Raw genomic sequence first — 15,084 nt, forward strand, 5'->3', positions numbered from 1 at the left:
TGTTTTCCACTGGCTTCGAACTCAACTTCAATCGGTACCGTAACTTACAACATCATAAACATAGAACTAGCTTGACTTATTCATTGAATAAATGCATTTGGTTCTTCAAAACTGCATCACGCAACATAGCGTGACCGAGACGGCCGTTATCCACCTGCGTGAAGTTATTTGGTGAAATGAATGAGATGTTTAAGACACCATCGTTCTGTCTCTATGTAGATGAAGGTAAATAATCGATTGCTGAAGGTCCAAAGGTGTTGTGATAAACAAATAAACATATTAGTGATTAGTGACATATTTGTGATAAACATATTAGGCAGGATAATCACATATGTTAACGTGACTGCCCACACTGTATTTATTTATGGTTATTTGTTAAATCGAGTACTGTTAGACATGAAATAGGAAGTGTTTAACATAAATGGAAGACGAAAGGGGTACTCACCATTGTAGCTCCTGCTGGTCAATGATACGAGCCTCTTCTTGCAGTGGAAAACATACAGCCAACAAACACCGTGGAACCTAAAGGAATGAAATTAAACATTAACATTTAGCCTCAACCAACATTCACAGATACAACGCAACGCAAACTACACAAACGTAAATCTTTTTAAACACAATGAGTTGTACTTACCGTGTACGCTCTAGACGGTCCACTTGCAAGCGGAAAATAAAGATATTTCTGTTGATAATCGTCGTGTTTGTATCCGGTGTCTCGCTCAAGGCCATTGCGCCCACAGATTTGAATTTTGGCGAGAGTTCAGCCTATTGACGTCATTTCCGCGGTGTAATACCCGCATATCTGAAACGGCAAAGTTAAGAGTAGAGTTAAATAAAGTTTTTAGTCAACGCAATAATTTACAACCGTTGACCAGTCGAAATAATCGTCGAAATTTGGCGTCTGTGGCTGGAAGCAGACGCCGAGTTCGACATTCCTCCCAAACGCCACACTCCCTTGCTTTTCAGGGCTAAAAAAAAACAGTTGTAATTACCTTGTACGCTCTAGACGGTCAAGTTGCAAGCTGAAAACAAAAATATTTGCCTTGTTAGTCATCGTGTTACTAACAGCTGTGTCTTGTTTGCCAGAACTGCCGCTTTCCTACTTCCTGTTGCAAGCCACGCCCACGGATTATAATTTTGCCGTGAGTTCCGCCTATTGACGTCATGTCCGCGTCACATGACTGCGACGTAATATTATCTAAAACTGTTTGTGCGGTATTGTGTTGTTCTGTGCGGTATTGTGTTATTCTGTGCGGCGTCGTGTTGTTCTGTGCGGCGTCGTGTTGTTCAGTGCGACGTCGTGTTGTTCAGTGCGGCATGGTGTTGTTCAGTGCGGCATGGTGTTGTTCAGTGCGGCATGGTGTTGTTCAGTGCGGCATAATGTTGTTCAGTGCGGCATAATGTTGTTCAGTGCGGCATGGTGTTGTTCAGTGCGGCATGGTGTTGTTCAGTGCGGCATGGTGTTGTTCAGTGCGGCATAATGTTGTTCAGTGCGCCATAATGTTGTTCAGTGCGGCATGGTGTTGTTCAGTGCGGGATGGTGTTGTTCAGTGCAGGATGGTGTTGTTCAGTGCGGCATGGTGTTGTTCAATGCGGCATGGTGTTGTTCAGTGCGGGATGGTGTTGTTCAGTGCGGCATGGTGTTGTTCAGTGCGGCATAATGTTGTTCAGTGCGGCATGGTGTTGTTCAGTGCGGCATGGTGTTGTTCAGTGCGGCATGGTGTTGTTCAGTGCGGCATGGTGTTGTTCAGTGCGGAATGGTGTTGTTCAGTGCGGCATGGTGTTGTTCAGTCCGGGATGGTGTTGTTCAATGCGGGATCGTGTTGTTCAGTGCGGGGTGGTGTTGTTCAGTGCGGGATGGTGTTGTTCAGTGCGGCATGGTGTTGTTCAGTGCGGCATGGTGTTGTTCAGTGCGGCATAATGTTGTTCAGTGCGGCATGGTGTTGTTCAGTGTGGAAAGGTGTTGTTCAGTGCAGGATGGTGTTGTTCAGTGCGGCATGGTGTTGTTCAATGCAGGATCGTGTTGTTCAGTGCAGCATAATGTTGTTCAGTGCAGCATGGTGTTGTTCAGTGCGGCATGGTGTTGTTCAATGCGGCATGGTGTTGTTCACTGCGGGATGGTGTTGTTCAATGCGGGATCGTGTTGTTCAGTGCGGCATAATGTTGTTCAGTGCAGCATGGTGTTGTTCAGTGCGGCATGGTGTTGCTCAGTGCGACATAATGTTGTTTAGTGCGGCATAATGTTGTTCAGTGCGGCATAATGTTGTTCAGTGCGGCATGGTGTTGTTCAGTGCGGCATGGTGTTGTTCAGTGCGGCATGGTGTTGTTCAGTGCAGGATGGTGTTGTTCAGTGCGGCATGGTGTTGTTCAATGCGGCATGGTGTTGTTCAGTGCGGAATGGTGTTGTTCAGTGCAGGATGGTGTTGTTCAGTGCGGCATGGTGTTGTTCAGTGCGGAATGGTGTTGTTCAGTGCGGCATGGTGTTGTTCAGTGCGGCATGGTGTTGTTCAGTGCAGGATGGTGTTGTTCAATGCGGGATCGTGTTGTTCAGTGCGGCATGGTGTTGTTCAGTGCGGCATGGTGTTGTTCAGTGCGGCATAATGTTGTTCAGTGCGGCATGGTGTTGTTCAGTGCGGCATGGTGTTGTTCAGTGCGGCATGGTGTTGTTCAGTGCGGCATGGTGTTGTTCAGTGCGGCATAATGTTGTCCAGTGCGCCATAATGTTGTTCAGTGCGGCATGGTGTTGTTTAGTGCGGGATGGTGTTGTTCAGTGCGGGATGGTGTTGTTCAGTGCGGCATGGTGTTGTTCAGTGCGGCATGGTGTTGTTCAGTGCGGGATGGTGTTGTTCAGTGCGGCATGGTGTTGTTCAGTGCGGCATAATGTTGTTCAGTGCGGCATGGTGTTGTTCAGTGCGGCATGGTGTTGTTCAGTGCGGCATGGTGTTGTTCAGTGCGGCATGGTGTTGTTCAGTGCGGAATGGTGTTGTTCAGTGCGGCATGGTGTTGTTCAGTGCGGCATGGTGTTGTTCAATGCGGGATCGTGTTGTTCAGTGCGGGGTGGTGTTGTTCAGTGCAGGATGGTGTTGTTCAGTGCAGGATGGTGTTGTTCAGTGCGGCATGGTGTTGTTCAATGCAGGATCGTGTTGTTCAGTGCAGCATAATGTTGTTCAGTGCAGCATGGTGTTGTTCAGTGCGGCATGGTGTTGTTCAATGCGGCATGGTGTTGTTCAGTGCGGGATGGTGTTGTTCAGTGCGGCATGGTGTTTTTCAGTGCGGCATAATGTTGTTCAGTGCGGCATGGTGTTGTTCAGTGCGGCATGGTGTTGTTCAGTGCAGGATGGTGTTGTTCAGTGCGGCATGGTGTTGTTCAATGCAGGATCGTGTTGTTCAGTGCAGCATAATGTTGTTCAGTGCAGCATGGTGTTGTTCAGTGCGGCATGGTGTTGTTCACTGCGGCATGGTGTTGTTCACTGCGGGATGGTGTTGTTCAATGCGGGATCGTGTTGTTCAGTGCGGCATAATGTTGTTTAGTGCAGCATGGTGTTGTTCAGTGCGGCATGGTGTTGTTCAGTGCGACATAATGTTGTTTAGTGCGGCATAATGTTGTTCAGTGCGGCATGGTGTTGTTCAGTGCGGCATGGTGTTGTTCAGTGCGGCATGGTGTTGTTCAGTGCGGCATGGTGTTGTTCAGTGCAGGATGGTGTTGTTCAGTGCGGCATGGTGTTGTTTAATGCGGCATGGTGTTGTTCAGTGCGGGATGGTGTTGTTCAGTGCAGGATGGTGTCGTTCAGTGCGGCATGGTGTTGTTCAGTGCGGAATGGTGTTGTTCAGTGCGGCATGGTGTTGTTCAGTGCGGCATGGTGTTGTTCAGTGCAGGATGGTGTTGTTCAATGCGGGATCGTGTTGTTCAGTGCGGCATGGTGTTGTTCAGTGCGGCATGGTGTTGTTCAGTGCGGCATAATGTTGTTCAGTGCGGCATGGTGTTGTTCAGTGCGGCATGGTGTTGTTCAGTGCGGCATGGTGTTGTTCAGTGCGGCATGGTGTTGTTCAGTGCGGCATAATGTTGTCCAGTGCGCCATAATGTTGTTCAGTGCGGCATGGTGTTGTTCAGTGCGGGATGGTGTTGTTCAGTGCAGGATGGTGTTGTTCAGTGCGGCATGGTGTTGTTCAATGCGGCATGGTGTTGTTCAGTGCGGGATGGTGTTGTTCAGTGCGGCATGGTGTTGTTCAGTGCGGCATAATATTGTTCAGTGCGGCATGGTGTTGTTCAGTGCGGCATGGTGTTGTTCAGTGCGGCATGGTGTTGTTCAGTGCGGCATGGTGTTGTTCAGTGCGGCATGGTGTTGTTCAGTGCGGAATGGTGTTGTTCAGTGCGGCATGGTGTTGTTCAGTGCGGCATGGTGTTGTTCAATGCGGCATGGTGTTGTTCACTGCGGGATGGTGTTGTTCAATGCGGGATCGTGTTGTTCAGTGCGGCATAATGTTGTTCAGTGCAGCATGGTGTTGTTCAGTGCGGCATGGTGTTGCTCAGTGCGACATAATGTTGTTTAGTGCGGCATAATGTTGTTCAGTGCGGCATAATGTTGTTCAGTGCGGCATGGTGTTGTTCAGTGCGGCATGGTGTTGTTCAGTGCGGCATGGTGTTGTTCAGTGCAGGATGGTGTTGTTCAGTGCGGCATGGTGTTGTTCAATGCGGCATGGTGTTGTTCAGTGCGGCATGGTGTTGTTCAGTGCGGCATGGTGTTGTTCAGTGCAGGATGGTGTTGTTCAATGCGGGATCGTGTTGTTCAGTGCGGCATGGTGTTGTTCAGTGCGGCATGGTGTTGTTCAGTGCGGCATAATGTTGTTCAGTGCGGCATGGTGTTGTTCAGTGCGGCATGGTGTTGTTCAGTGCGGCATGGTGTTGTTCAGTGCGGCATGGTGTTGTTCAGTGCGGCATAATGTTGTCCAGTGCGCCATAATGTTGTTCAGTGCGGCATGGTGTTGTTTAGTGCGGGATGGTGTTGTTCAGTGCGGGATGGTGTTGTTCAGTGCGGCATGGTGTTGTTCAGTGCGGCATGGTGTTGTTCAGTGCGGGATGGTGTTGTTCAGTGCGGCATGGTGTTGTTCAGTGCGGCATAATGTTGTTCAGTGCGGCATGGTGTTGTTCAGTGCGGCATGGTGTTGTTCAGTGCGGCATGGTGTTGTTCAGTGCGGCATGGTGTTGTTCAGTGCGGAATGGTGTTGTTCAGTGCGGCATGGTGTTGTTCAGTGCGGCATGGTGTTGTTCAATGCGGGATCGTGTTGTTCAGTGCGGGGTGGTGTTGTTCAGTGCAGGATGGTGTTGTTCAGTGCAGGATGGTGTTGTTCAGTGCGGCATGGTGTTGTTCAATGCAGGATCGTGTTGTTCAGTGCAGCATAATGTTGTTCAGTGCAGCATGGTGTTGTTCAGTGCGGCATGGTGTTGTTCAATGCGGCATGGTGTTGTTCAGTGCGGGATGGTGTTGTTCAGTGCGGCATGGTGTTTTTCAGTGCGGCATAATGTTGTTCAGTGCGGCATGGTGTTGTTCAGTGCGGCATGGTGTTGTTCAGTGCAGGATGGTGTTGTTCAGTGCGGCATGGTGTTGTTCAATGCAGGATCGTGTTGTTCAGTGCAGCATAATGTTGTTCAGTGCAGCATGGTGTTGTTCAGTGCGGCATGGTGTTGTTCACTGCGGCATGGTGTTGTTCACTGCGGGATGGTGTTGTTCAATGCGGGATCGTGTTGTTCAGTGCGGCATAATGTTGTTTAGTGCAGCATGGTGTTGTTCAGTGCGGCATGGTGTTGTTCAGTGCGACATAATGTTGTTTAGTGCGGCATAATGTTGTTCAGTGCGGCATGGTGTTGTTCAGTGCGGCATGGTGTTGTTCAGTGCGGCATGGTGTTGTTCAGTGCGGCATGGTGTTGTTCAGTGCAGGATGGTGTTGTTCAGTGCGGCATGGTGTTGTTTAATGCGGCATGGTGTTGTTCAGTGCGGGATGGTGTTGTTCAGTGCAGGATGGTGTCGTTCAGTGCGGCATGGTGTTGTTCAGTGCGGAATGGTGTTGTTCAGTGCGGCATGGTGTTGTTCAGTGCGGCATGGTGTTGTTCAGTGCAGGATGGTGTTGTTCAATGCGGGATCGTGTTGTTCAGTGCGGCATGGTGTTGTTCAGTGCGGCATGGTGTTGTTCAGTGCGGCATAATGTTGTTCAGTGCGGCATGGTGTTGTTCAGTGCGGCATGGTGTTGTTCAGTGCGGCATGGTGTTGTTCAGTGCGGCATGGTGTTGTTCAGTGCGGCATAATGTTGTCCAGTGCGCCATAATGTTGTTCAGTGCGGCATGGTGTTGTTCAGTGCGGGATGGTGTTGTTCAGTGCAGGATGGTGTTGTTCAGTGCGGCATGGTGTTGTTCAATGCGGCATGGTGTTGTTCAGTGCGGGATGGTGTTGTTCAGTGCGGCATGGTGTTGTTCAGTGCGGCATAATATTGTTCAGTGCGGCATGGTGTTGTTCAGTGCGGCATGGTGTTGTTCAGTGCGGCATGGTGTTGTTCAGTGCGGCATGGTGTTGTTCAGTGCGGAATGGTGTTGTTCAGTGCGGCATGGTGTTGTTCAGTGCGGGATGGTGTTCAATGCGGGATCGTGTTGTTCAGTGCGGGGTGGTGTTGTTCAGTGCAGGATGGTGTTGTTCAGTGCAGGATGGTGTTGTTCAGTGCGGCATGGTGTTGTTCAATGCAGGATCGTGTTGTTCAGTGCAGCATAATGTTGTTCAGTGCAGCATGGTGTTGTTCAGTGCGGCATGGTGTTGTTCAATGCGGCATGGTGTTGTTCAGTGCGGGATGGTGTTGTTCAGTGCGGCATGGTGTTTTTCAGTGCGGCATAATGTTGTTCAGTGCGGCATGGTGTTGTTCAGTGCGGCATGGTGTTGTTCAGTGCGACATAATGTTGTTCAGTGCGGCATAATGTTGTTCAGTGCGGCATGGTGTTGTTCAGTGCGGCATGGTGTTGTTCAGTGCGGCATGGTGTTGTTCAGTGCGGCATGGTGTTGTTCAGTGCAGGATGGTGTTGTTCAGTGCAGGATGGTGTTGTTCAGTGCAGGATGGTGTTGTTCAGTGCGGGATGGTGTTGTTCAGTGCGGGATGGTGTTGTTCAGTGCGGCATGGTGTTGTTCAGTGCGGAATGGTGTTGTTCAGTGCGGCATGGTGTTGTTCAGTGCGGCATGGTGTTGTTCAGTGCAGGATGGTGTTGTTCAATGCGGGATGGTGTTGTTCAGTGCGGGATGGTGTTGTTCAGTGCAGGATGGTGTTGTTCAGTGCGGCATGGTGTTGTTCAATGCGGCATGGTGTTGTTCAGTGCAGGATGGTGTTGTTCAGTGCGGCATGGTGTTGTTCAATGCGGCATGGTGTTGTTCAATGCGGCATGGTGTTGTTCAGTGCGGCATGGTGTTGTTCAGTGCGGCATGGTGTTGTTCAGTGCAGCGTAATGTTGTTCAGTGCGGCATGGTGTTGTTCAGTGCGGAATGGTGTTGTTCAGTGCGGCATGGTGTTGTTCAGTGCAGGATGGTGTTGTTCAGTGCGGCATGGTGTTGCTCAGTGCGGCATGGTGTTGTTCAGTGCGGGATGGTGTTGTTCATTGCGGCATGGTGTTGTTCAGTGCGGCATGGTGTTGTTCAGTGCGGCATGGTGTTGTTCAGTGCGGCATAATGTTGTTCAGTGCGCCATAATGTTGTTCAGTGCGGCATGGTGTTGTTCAGTGCGGGATGGTGTTGTTCAGTGCAGGATGGTGTTGTTCAGTGCGGCATGGTGTTGTTCAGTGCGGCATGGTGTTGTTCAGTGCGGCATAATGTTGTTCAGTGCGGCATAATGTTGTTCAGTGCGGGATGGTGTTGTTCATTGCGGCATGGTGTTGTTCAGTGCGGCATGGTGTTGTTCAGTGCGGCATGGTGTTGTTCAGTGCGGGATGGTGTTGTTCAGTGCAGGATGGTGTTGTTCAGTGCGGCATGGTGTTGTTCAGTGCGGCATGGTGTTGTTCATTTCGGCATAATGTTGTTCAGTGCGGCATAATGTTGTTTAGTGCGGCATGGTGTTGTTCAGTGCGGGATGGTGTTGTTCAGTGCGTTATAATGTTGTTCAGTGCGGCATGGTGTTGTTCAGTGCGGCATGGTGTTGTTCAGTGCGGCATGGTGTTGTTCAGTGCGGCATAATGTTGTTCAGTGCGGCATAATGTTGTTCAGTGCGGCATGGTGTTGTTCAGTGCGGGATGGTGTTGTTCAGTGCGGGATGGTGTTGTTCAGTGCGGCATGGTGTTCAATGCGGAATGGTGTTGTTCAGTGCAGGATGGTGTTGTTCAGTGCGGCATGGTGTTGTTCAGTGCGGCATAATGTTGTTCAGTGCGGCATGGTGTTGTTCAGTGCGGCATGGTGTTGTTCAGTGCGGCATGGTGTTGTTCAGTGCGGCATAATGTTGTTCAGTGCGGCATGGTGTTGTTCAGTGCGGCATGGTGTTGTTCAGTGCGGCATAATGTTCAGTGCGGCATAATGTTGTTCAGTGCGGCATGGTGTTGTTCAGTGCGGGATGGTGTTGTTCAGTGCAGGATGGTGTTGTTCAGTGCGGCATGGTGTTCAGTGCGGGATGGTGTCTTTCACTGCGGCATGGTGTCGTTCAGTGCGGCATGGTGTCTTTCAGTGCGGCATGGTGTCGTTCAGTGAGGCATGGTGTTGTTCAGTGCGGCATGGTGTTGTTTAGTGCGGCATGGTGTTGTTCAGTGCGGGATGGTGTTGTTCAGTGTGGCATGGTGTTCAGTGCGGCATGGTGTTGTTCAGTGCGGTATCGTGTTGTTCAGTGCGGTATCGTGTTTCTCAGTGCGGTATCGTGTTGTTCAGTGCAGTATCGTTGTGTTGTTCGTATTGTGTTTAACACTTAGCCTCTAACACTTAGCCTCTAACACTTAGCCTCTAGCATCTAGAAGGTAAATAAATAGGAAGGAAGGACTCACCGGTGACGTCTTCGCCCACGTCCAAGCGTTGTACTTTGTATTTTCATCCTTCTGACAGTGGAAAACATAGCCAACAAACACCGTGGAACCTAAACGAATGAAAGAAAACTATCATTTGGCCACAACCAACATTCACAGATACAACACAATGTGACGTGCGGGGTTGAGGTTAAAGGTTGAGTGAAGGGCCCTCGTTTTAAACTACTTTTTTGAAAAGGATTGGGAACAAGTAAGACGTATTTAATTTATTTAATGGGAAGTAGTAAGAGCTATTGAATTTAATCTATGTATTATATTCTATTGTATTGTATTCTGTTGTATTCTTTTGGATTGTATTCACACTAACCCCACTAAAACTTCAGCCCACAAAAACTCGCCTCTGGCGCCTAGCCTCTGGCACTTAGCCTCTAACACTTAGCCTTTAACACTTAGCCTTTAACACTTAGCCTTTAACACTTAGCCTAGAAGGTGAATAAATAGGGTTAAAGGTTGAGTGAAGGGACCTCGTTTTAAACTACTTTTTTGTAAAGGAGTGGGAACAAGTAAGACGTATTTAATTTATTTAATGGGAAGTAGTAAGACTTATTAAATTTATTTAATCTACTTTTCTTCCCAGGCAAAATTTGATGTGCTGCAATTCCAAATTTCCAAAGTGAATGAAGGAATGAAGTCCTTTAAATTATGATTTTGTATAAATACTAGGCATTAACACAAAATCGACGGCACAAAATGGGCAGACTTTACTTGTTTGAAAAGGACTGGTTACAAGACAGACTTTTTTAATTTATTTAATGGGAAGAAGACTTATTTAGTTTAATTGATCTATTTTTGTTCCCTGGCAAAATTCGATTTGCTGCAATTCCAAATTTCCAAAGTGAATGAAGGAAAGAAGTCGTTTAAATTATGATTTTGTTTAAATACTAGGCATAGACACAAAATCTACGGCACAAAATGGGCAGACTTTACTTGTTTGAAGAGGACTGGTTACAAGACAGACTTTTCTGATTTATTTAATGGGAAGAAGACTTATTTAGTTTATTTAATCTATTTTTGTTCCCTGGCAAAATTGGATTTGCTGAAATTGTATTTTGCCAAATCTTGCCTTGAGACCTGATAGGAAGTATTAAACGCTTAGTTAAATCAATACAAGTTGGTAATAAGAGCGAGTAATGTTGGTTGAACCGATGAATGAAGGTTGAAAGCAATTTAAATTATGACTTTGTATAAATACTAGATATTAACAGAACATCTACTGCGCGAAATGGGCAGAGTTTACTTGTTTGAGAAGGAGTGGCTTATTCAAAACTAAGATTTATTTAATCTGTTTGTTCCCAGGCAAAATTGGATGTGATGCAATTCCAAATTTCACCACATGATGGTGCCCAATTTTGACTTCATAGGACATATTAAACACTTAGCTTGTTATTATGTTCAAGGTAATCAGATTTGTTTATTATTCTAATGGCCTCTTCAAAACTATTCTGGATTACTACTTTGGATCTATTCTACATTACTTGGCAACAACATACTCTGTAACAGATTAGGCAGTATAATCATATCTGTTAACTTGAGAGTGCCCACACTCAATCTACTTATCGTGATGTTAAATCAATTACTGTTAGACATTATTTGTCTGATAATCTACCAAATCTTTGAATTGAAGAATTTGTGATTTAATTAATAGCTTGTTGTTATGTTAAGGGTAATCAGACTTGTATATAATTCTAATGGCCTTCTTTTGAAAACTATTCTGAATTACAACTTTGGATCTTATATTACTTTGCAACAATCTACTCCGTGACAGATTAGGCAGTATAATCACATATGTTAACTTCAGTGCCCACACTGTATTTATTTATGGTTATTTGTTAAATCAAGTACTGTTAGACATGAAATAGGAAGTGTTTAACATAAATGTTATGGCTACTCACCATTGTAGCTCGCTCCTGGTCAATGATACGAGCCTCTTCTTGCAGTGGAAAACTTGCAGCCAACAAACACCGTGGAACCTAAAGGAATGAAATTAAACATTAACATTTCGCCTCGACCAATTTTCACACGTACAACGCAACGCGGCTACACTTCTGCTATTACAAACGTAAATCTCCTTAAACACAATGAGTGTTACTTACCGTGTACGCTCTAGACGGTCCAGTTGCAAGCAGAAAATAAAGATATTTCTGTTGATAATCGTCGCTGCTCAGTGGCTCACGGCCATCGCGCCAACAGATTTGAATTTTGGCGGAGGTTCGGGCAATTACGTCATATCCACGGCACATGACTGCGACGTAATACCCGCTTATCTGAAACGGCAGTTAAAAGTAGAGTTACATCAAGTTTTCTTGGAACCTAAACGAATGAAAGAAAACTATCATTTGGCCACAACCAACATTCACAGATACAACACAACGTGCGGGGTTGGGGTTAAAGATTGAGTGAAGGGCCCTCGTTTTAAACTACTGTTTTGAAAAGGAGTGGGAACAAGTAAGACGTATTTAATTTATTTAATGGGAAGTAGTAAGACTTATTAAATTTATTTAATCTACTTTTCTTCCCAGGCAAAATTTGATGTGCTGCAATTCCAAATTTCCAAAGTGAATGAAGGAATGAAGTCCTTTAAATTATGATTTTGTATAAATACTAGGCATTAACACAAAATCGACGGCACAAAATGGGCAGACTTTACTTGTTTGAAAAGGACTGGTTACAAGACAGACTTTTTTAATTTATTTAATGGGAAGAAGACTTATTTAGTTTAATTGATCTATTTTTGTTCCCTGCCAAAATTCGATTTGCTGCAATTCCAAATTTCCAAAGTGAATGAAGGAAAGAAGTCGTTTAAATTATGATTTTGTTTAAATACTAGGCATAGACACAAAATCTACGGCACAAAATGGGCAGACTTTACTTGTTTGAAGAGGACTGGTTACAAGACAGACTTTTCTGATTTATTTAATGGGAAGAGGACTTATTTAGTTTATTTAATCTATTTTTGTTCCCTGGCAAAATTGGATTTGCTGAAATTGTATTTTGCCAAATCTCGATTTGAGACCTGATAGGAAGTATTAAACGCTTAGTTAAATCAATACAAGTTGGTAATAAGAGCGAGTAATGTTGGTTGAACCGATGAATGAAGGTTGAAAGCAATTTAAATTATGACTTTGTATAAATACTAGATATTAACAGAACATCTACTGCGCAAAATGGGCAGAGTTTACTTGTTTGAGAAGGAGTGGCTTATTCAAAACTAAGATTTATGTAATCTGTTTGTTCCCAGGCAAAATTGGATGTGATGCAATTCCAAATTTCACCACATGATGGTGCCCAATTTTGACTTCATAGGACATATTAAACACTTAGCTTGTTATTATGTTCAAGGTAATCAGATTTGTTTATCATTCTAATGGCCTCTTCAAAACTATTCTGGATTACTACTTTGGATCTATTCTACATTACTTGGCAACAACATACTCTGTAACAGATTAGGCAGTATAATCACATATGTTAACTTGAGAGTGCCCACACTCAATCTACTTATCGTGATGTGTTAAATCAATTACTGTTAGACATTATTTGTCTGATAATCTACCAAATCTTTGAATTGAAGAATTTGTGATTTAATTAATAGCTTGTTCAGGGTAATCAGACTTGTATATAATTCTAATGGCCTTCTTTTGAAAACTATTCTGAATTACAACTTTGGATCTTATATTACTTTGCAACAATCTACTCCGTGACAGATTAGGCAGTATAATCACATATGTTAACTTCAGTGCCCACACTGTATTTATTTATGGTTATTTGTTAAATCAAGTACTGTTAGACATGAAATAGGAAGTGTTTAACATAAATGTTATGGCTACTCACCATTGTAGCTCGCTCCTGGTCAATGATACAAGCCTCTTCTTGCAGTGGAAAACTTGCAGCCAACAAACACCGTGGAACCTAAAGGAATGAAATTAAACATTAACATTTCGCCTCGACCAATTTTCACACGTACAACGCAACGCGGCTACACTTCTGCTATTACAAACGTAAATCTCCTTAAACACAATGAGTGTTACTTACCGTGTACGCTCTAGACGGTCCAGTTGCAAGCAGAAAATAAAGATATTTCTGTTGATAATCGTCGCTGCTCAGTGGCTCACGGCCATCGCGCCAACAGATTTGAATTTTGGCGGAGGTTCGGGCAATTACGTCATATCCACGGCACATGACTGCGACGTAATACCCGCTTATCTGAAACGGCAGTTAAAAGTAGAGTTACATCAAGTTTTCTTGGAACCTAAACGAATGAAAGAAAACTATCATTTGGCCACAACCAACATTCACAGATACAACACAACGTGCGGGGTTGGGGTTAAAGATTGAGTGAAGGGCCCTCGTTTTAAACTACTGTTTTGAAAAGGAGTGGGAACAAGTAAGACATATTTAATTTATTTAATGGGAAGTAGTAAGACTTATTAAATTTATTTAATCTACTTTTCTTCCCAGGCAAAATTTGATGTGCTGCAATTCCAAATTTCCAAAGTGAATGAAGGAATGAAGTCCTTTAAATTATGATTTTGTATAAATACTAGGCATTAACACAAAATCGACGGCACAAAATGGGCAGACTTTACTTGTTTGAAAAGGACTGGTTACAAGACAGACTTTTTTAATTTATTTAATGGGAAGAAGACTTATTTAGTTTAATTGATCTATTTTTGTTCCCTGCCAAAATTCGATTTGCTGCAATTCCAAATTTCCAAAGTGAATGAAGGAAAGAAGTCGTTTAAATTATGATTTTGTTTAAATACTAGGCATAGACACAAAATCTACGGCACAAAATGGGCAGACTTTACTTGTTTGAAGAGGACTGGTTACAAGACAGACTTTTCTGATTTATTTAATGGGAAGAGGACTTATTTAGTTTATTTAATCTATTTTTGTTCCCTGGCAAAATTGGATTTGCTGAAATTGTATTTTGCCAAATCTCGATTTGAGACCTGATAGGAAGTATTAAACGCTTAGTTAAATCAATACAAGTTGGTAATAAGAGCGAGTAATGTTGGTTGAACCGATGAATGAAGGTTGAAAGCAATTTAAATTATGACTTTGTATAAATACTAGATATTAACAGAACATCTACTGCGCAAAATGGGCAGAGTTTACTTGTTTGAGAAGGAGTGGCTTATTCAAAACTAAGATTTATGTAATCTGTTTGTTCCCAGGCAAAATTGGATGTGATGCAATTCCAAATTTCACCACATGATGGTGCCCAATTTTGACTTCATAGGACATATTAAACACTTAGCTTGTTATTATGTTCAAGGTAATCAGATTTGTTTATCATTCTAATGGCCTCTTCAAAACTATTCTGGATTACTACTTTGGATCTATTCTACATTACTTGGCAACAACATACTCTGTAACAGATTAGGCAGTATAATCACATATGTTAACTTGAGAGTACCCACACTCAATCTACTTATCGTGATGTGTTAAATCAATTACTGTTAGACATTATTTGTCTGATAATCTACCAAATCTTTGAATTGAAGAATTTGTGATTTAATTAATAGCTTGTTCAGGGTAATCAGACTTGTATATAATTCTAATGGCCTTCTTTTGAAAACTATTCTGAATTACAACTTTGGATCTTATATTACTTTGCAACAATCTACTCGGTGACAGATTAGGCAGTATAATCACATATGTTAACTTCAGTGCCCACACTGTATTTATTTATGGTTATTTGTTAAATCAAGTACTGTTAGACATGAAATAGGAAGTGTTTAACATAAATGTTATGGCTACTCACCATTGTAGCTCGCTCCTGGTCAATGATATGAGCCTCTTCTTGCAGTGGAAAACTTGCAGCCAACAAACACCGTGGAACCTAAAGGAATGAAATTAAACATTAACATTTCGCCCGGACCAACATTCACACGTACAACGCAACGCGGCTACACTTCTGCTATTACAAACGTAAATCTCCTTAAACACAACGAGTGTTACTTTCCGTGTACGCTCTAGGCAAAATTGGATGTGATGCAATTCCAAATCTATCTGAAACGGCAGTTAAAAGTAGAGTTACATCAAGTTTTCTTTTT

This window comes from Syngnathus floridae, unplaced genomic scaffold, assembly GCF_059516105.1.
Source record: "Syngnathus floridae isolate MCC-2025c unplaced genomic scaffold, RoL_Sflo_1.0 HiC_scaffold_24, whole genome shotgun sequence".
NCBI lineage: Eukaryota > Metazoa > Chordata > Actinopteri > Syngnathiformes > Syngnathidae > Syngnathus > Syngnathus floridae.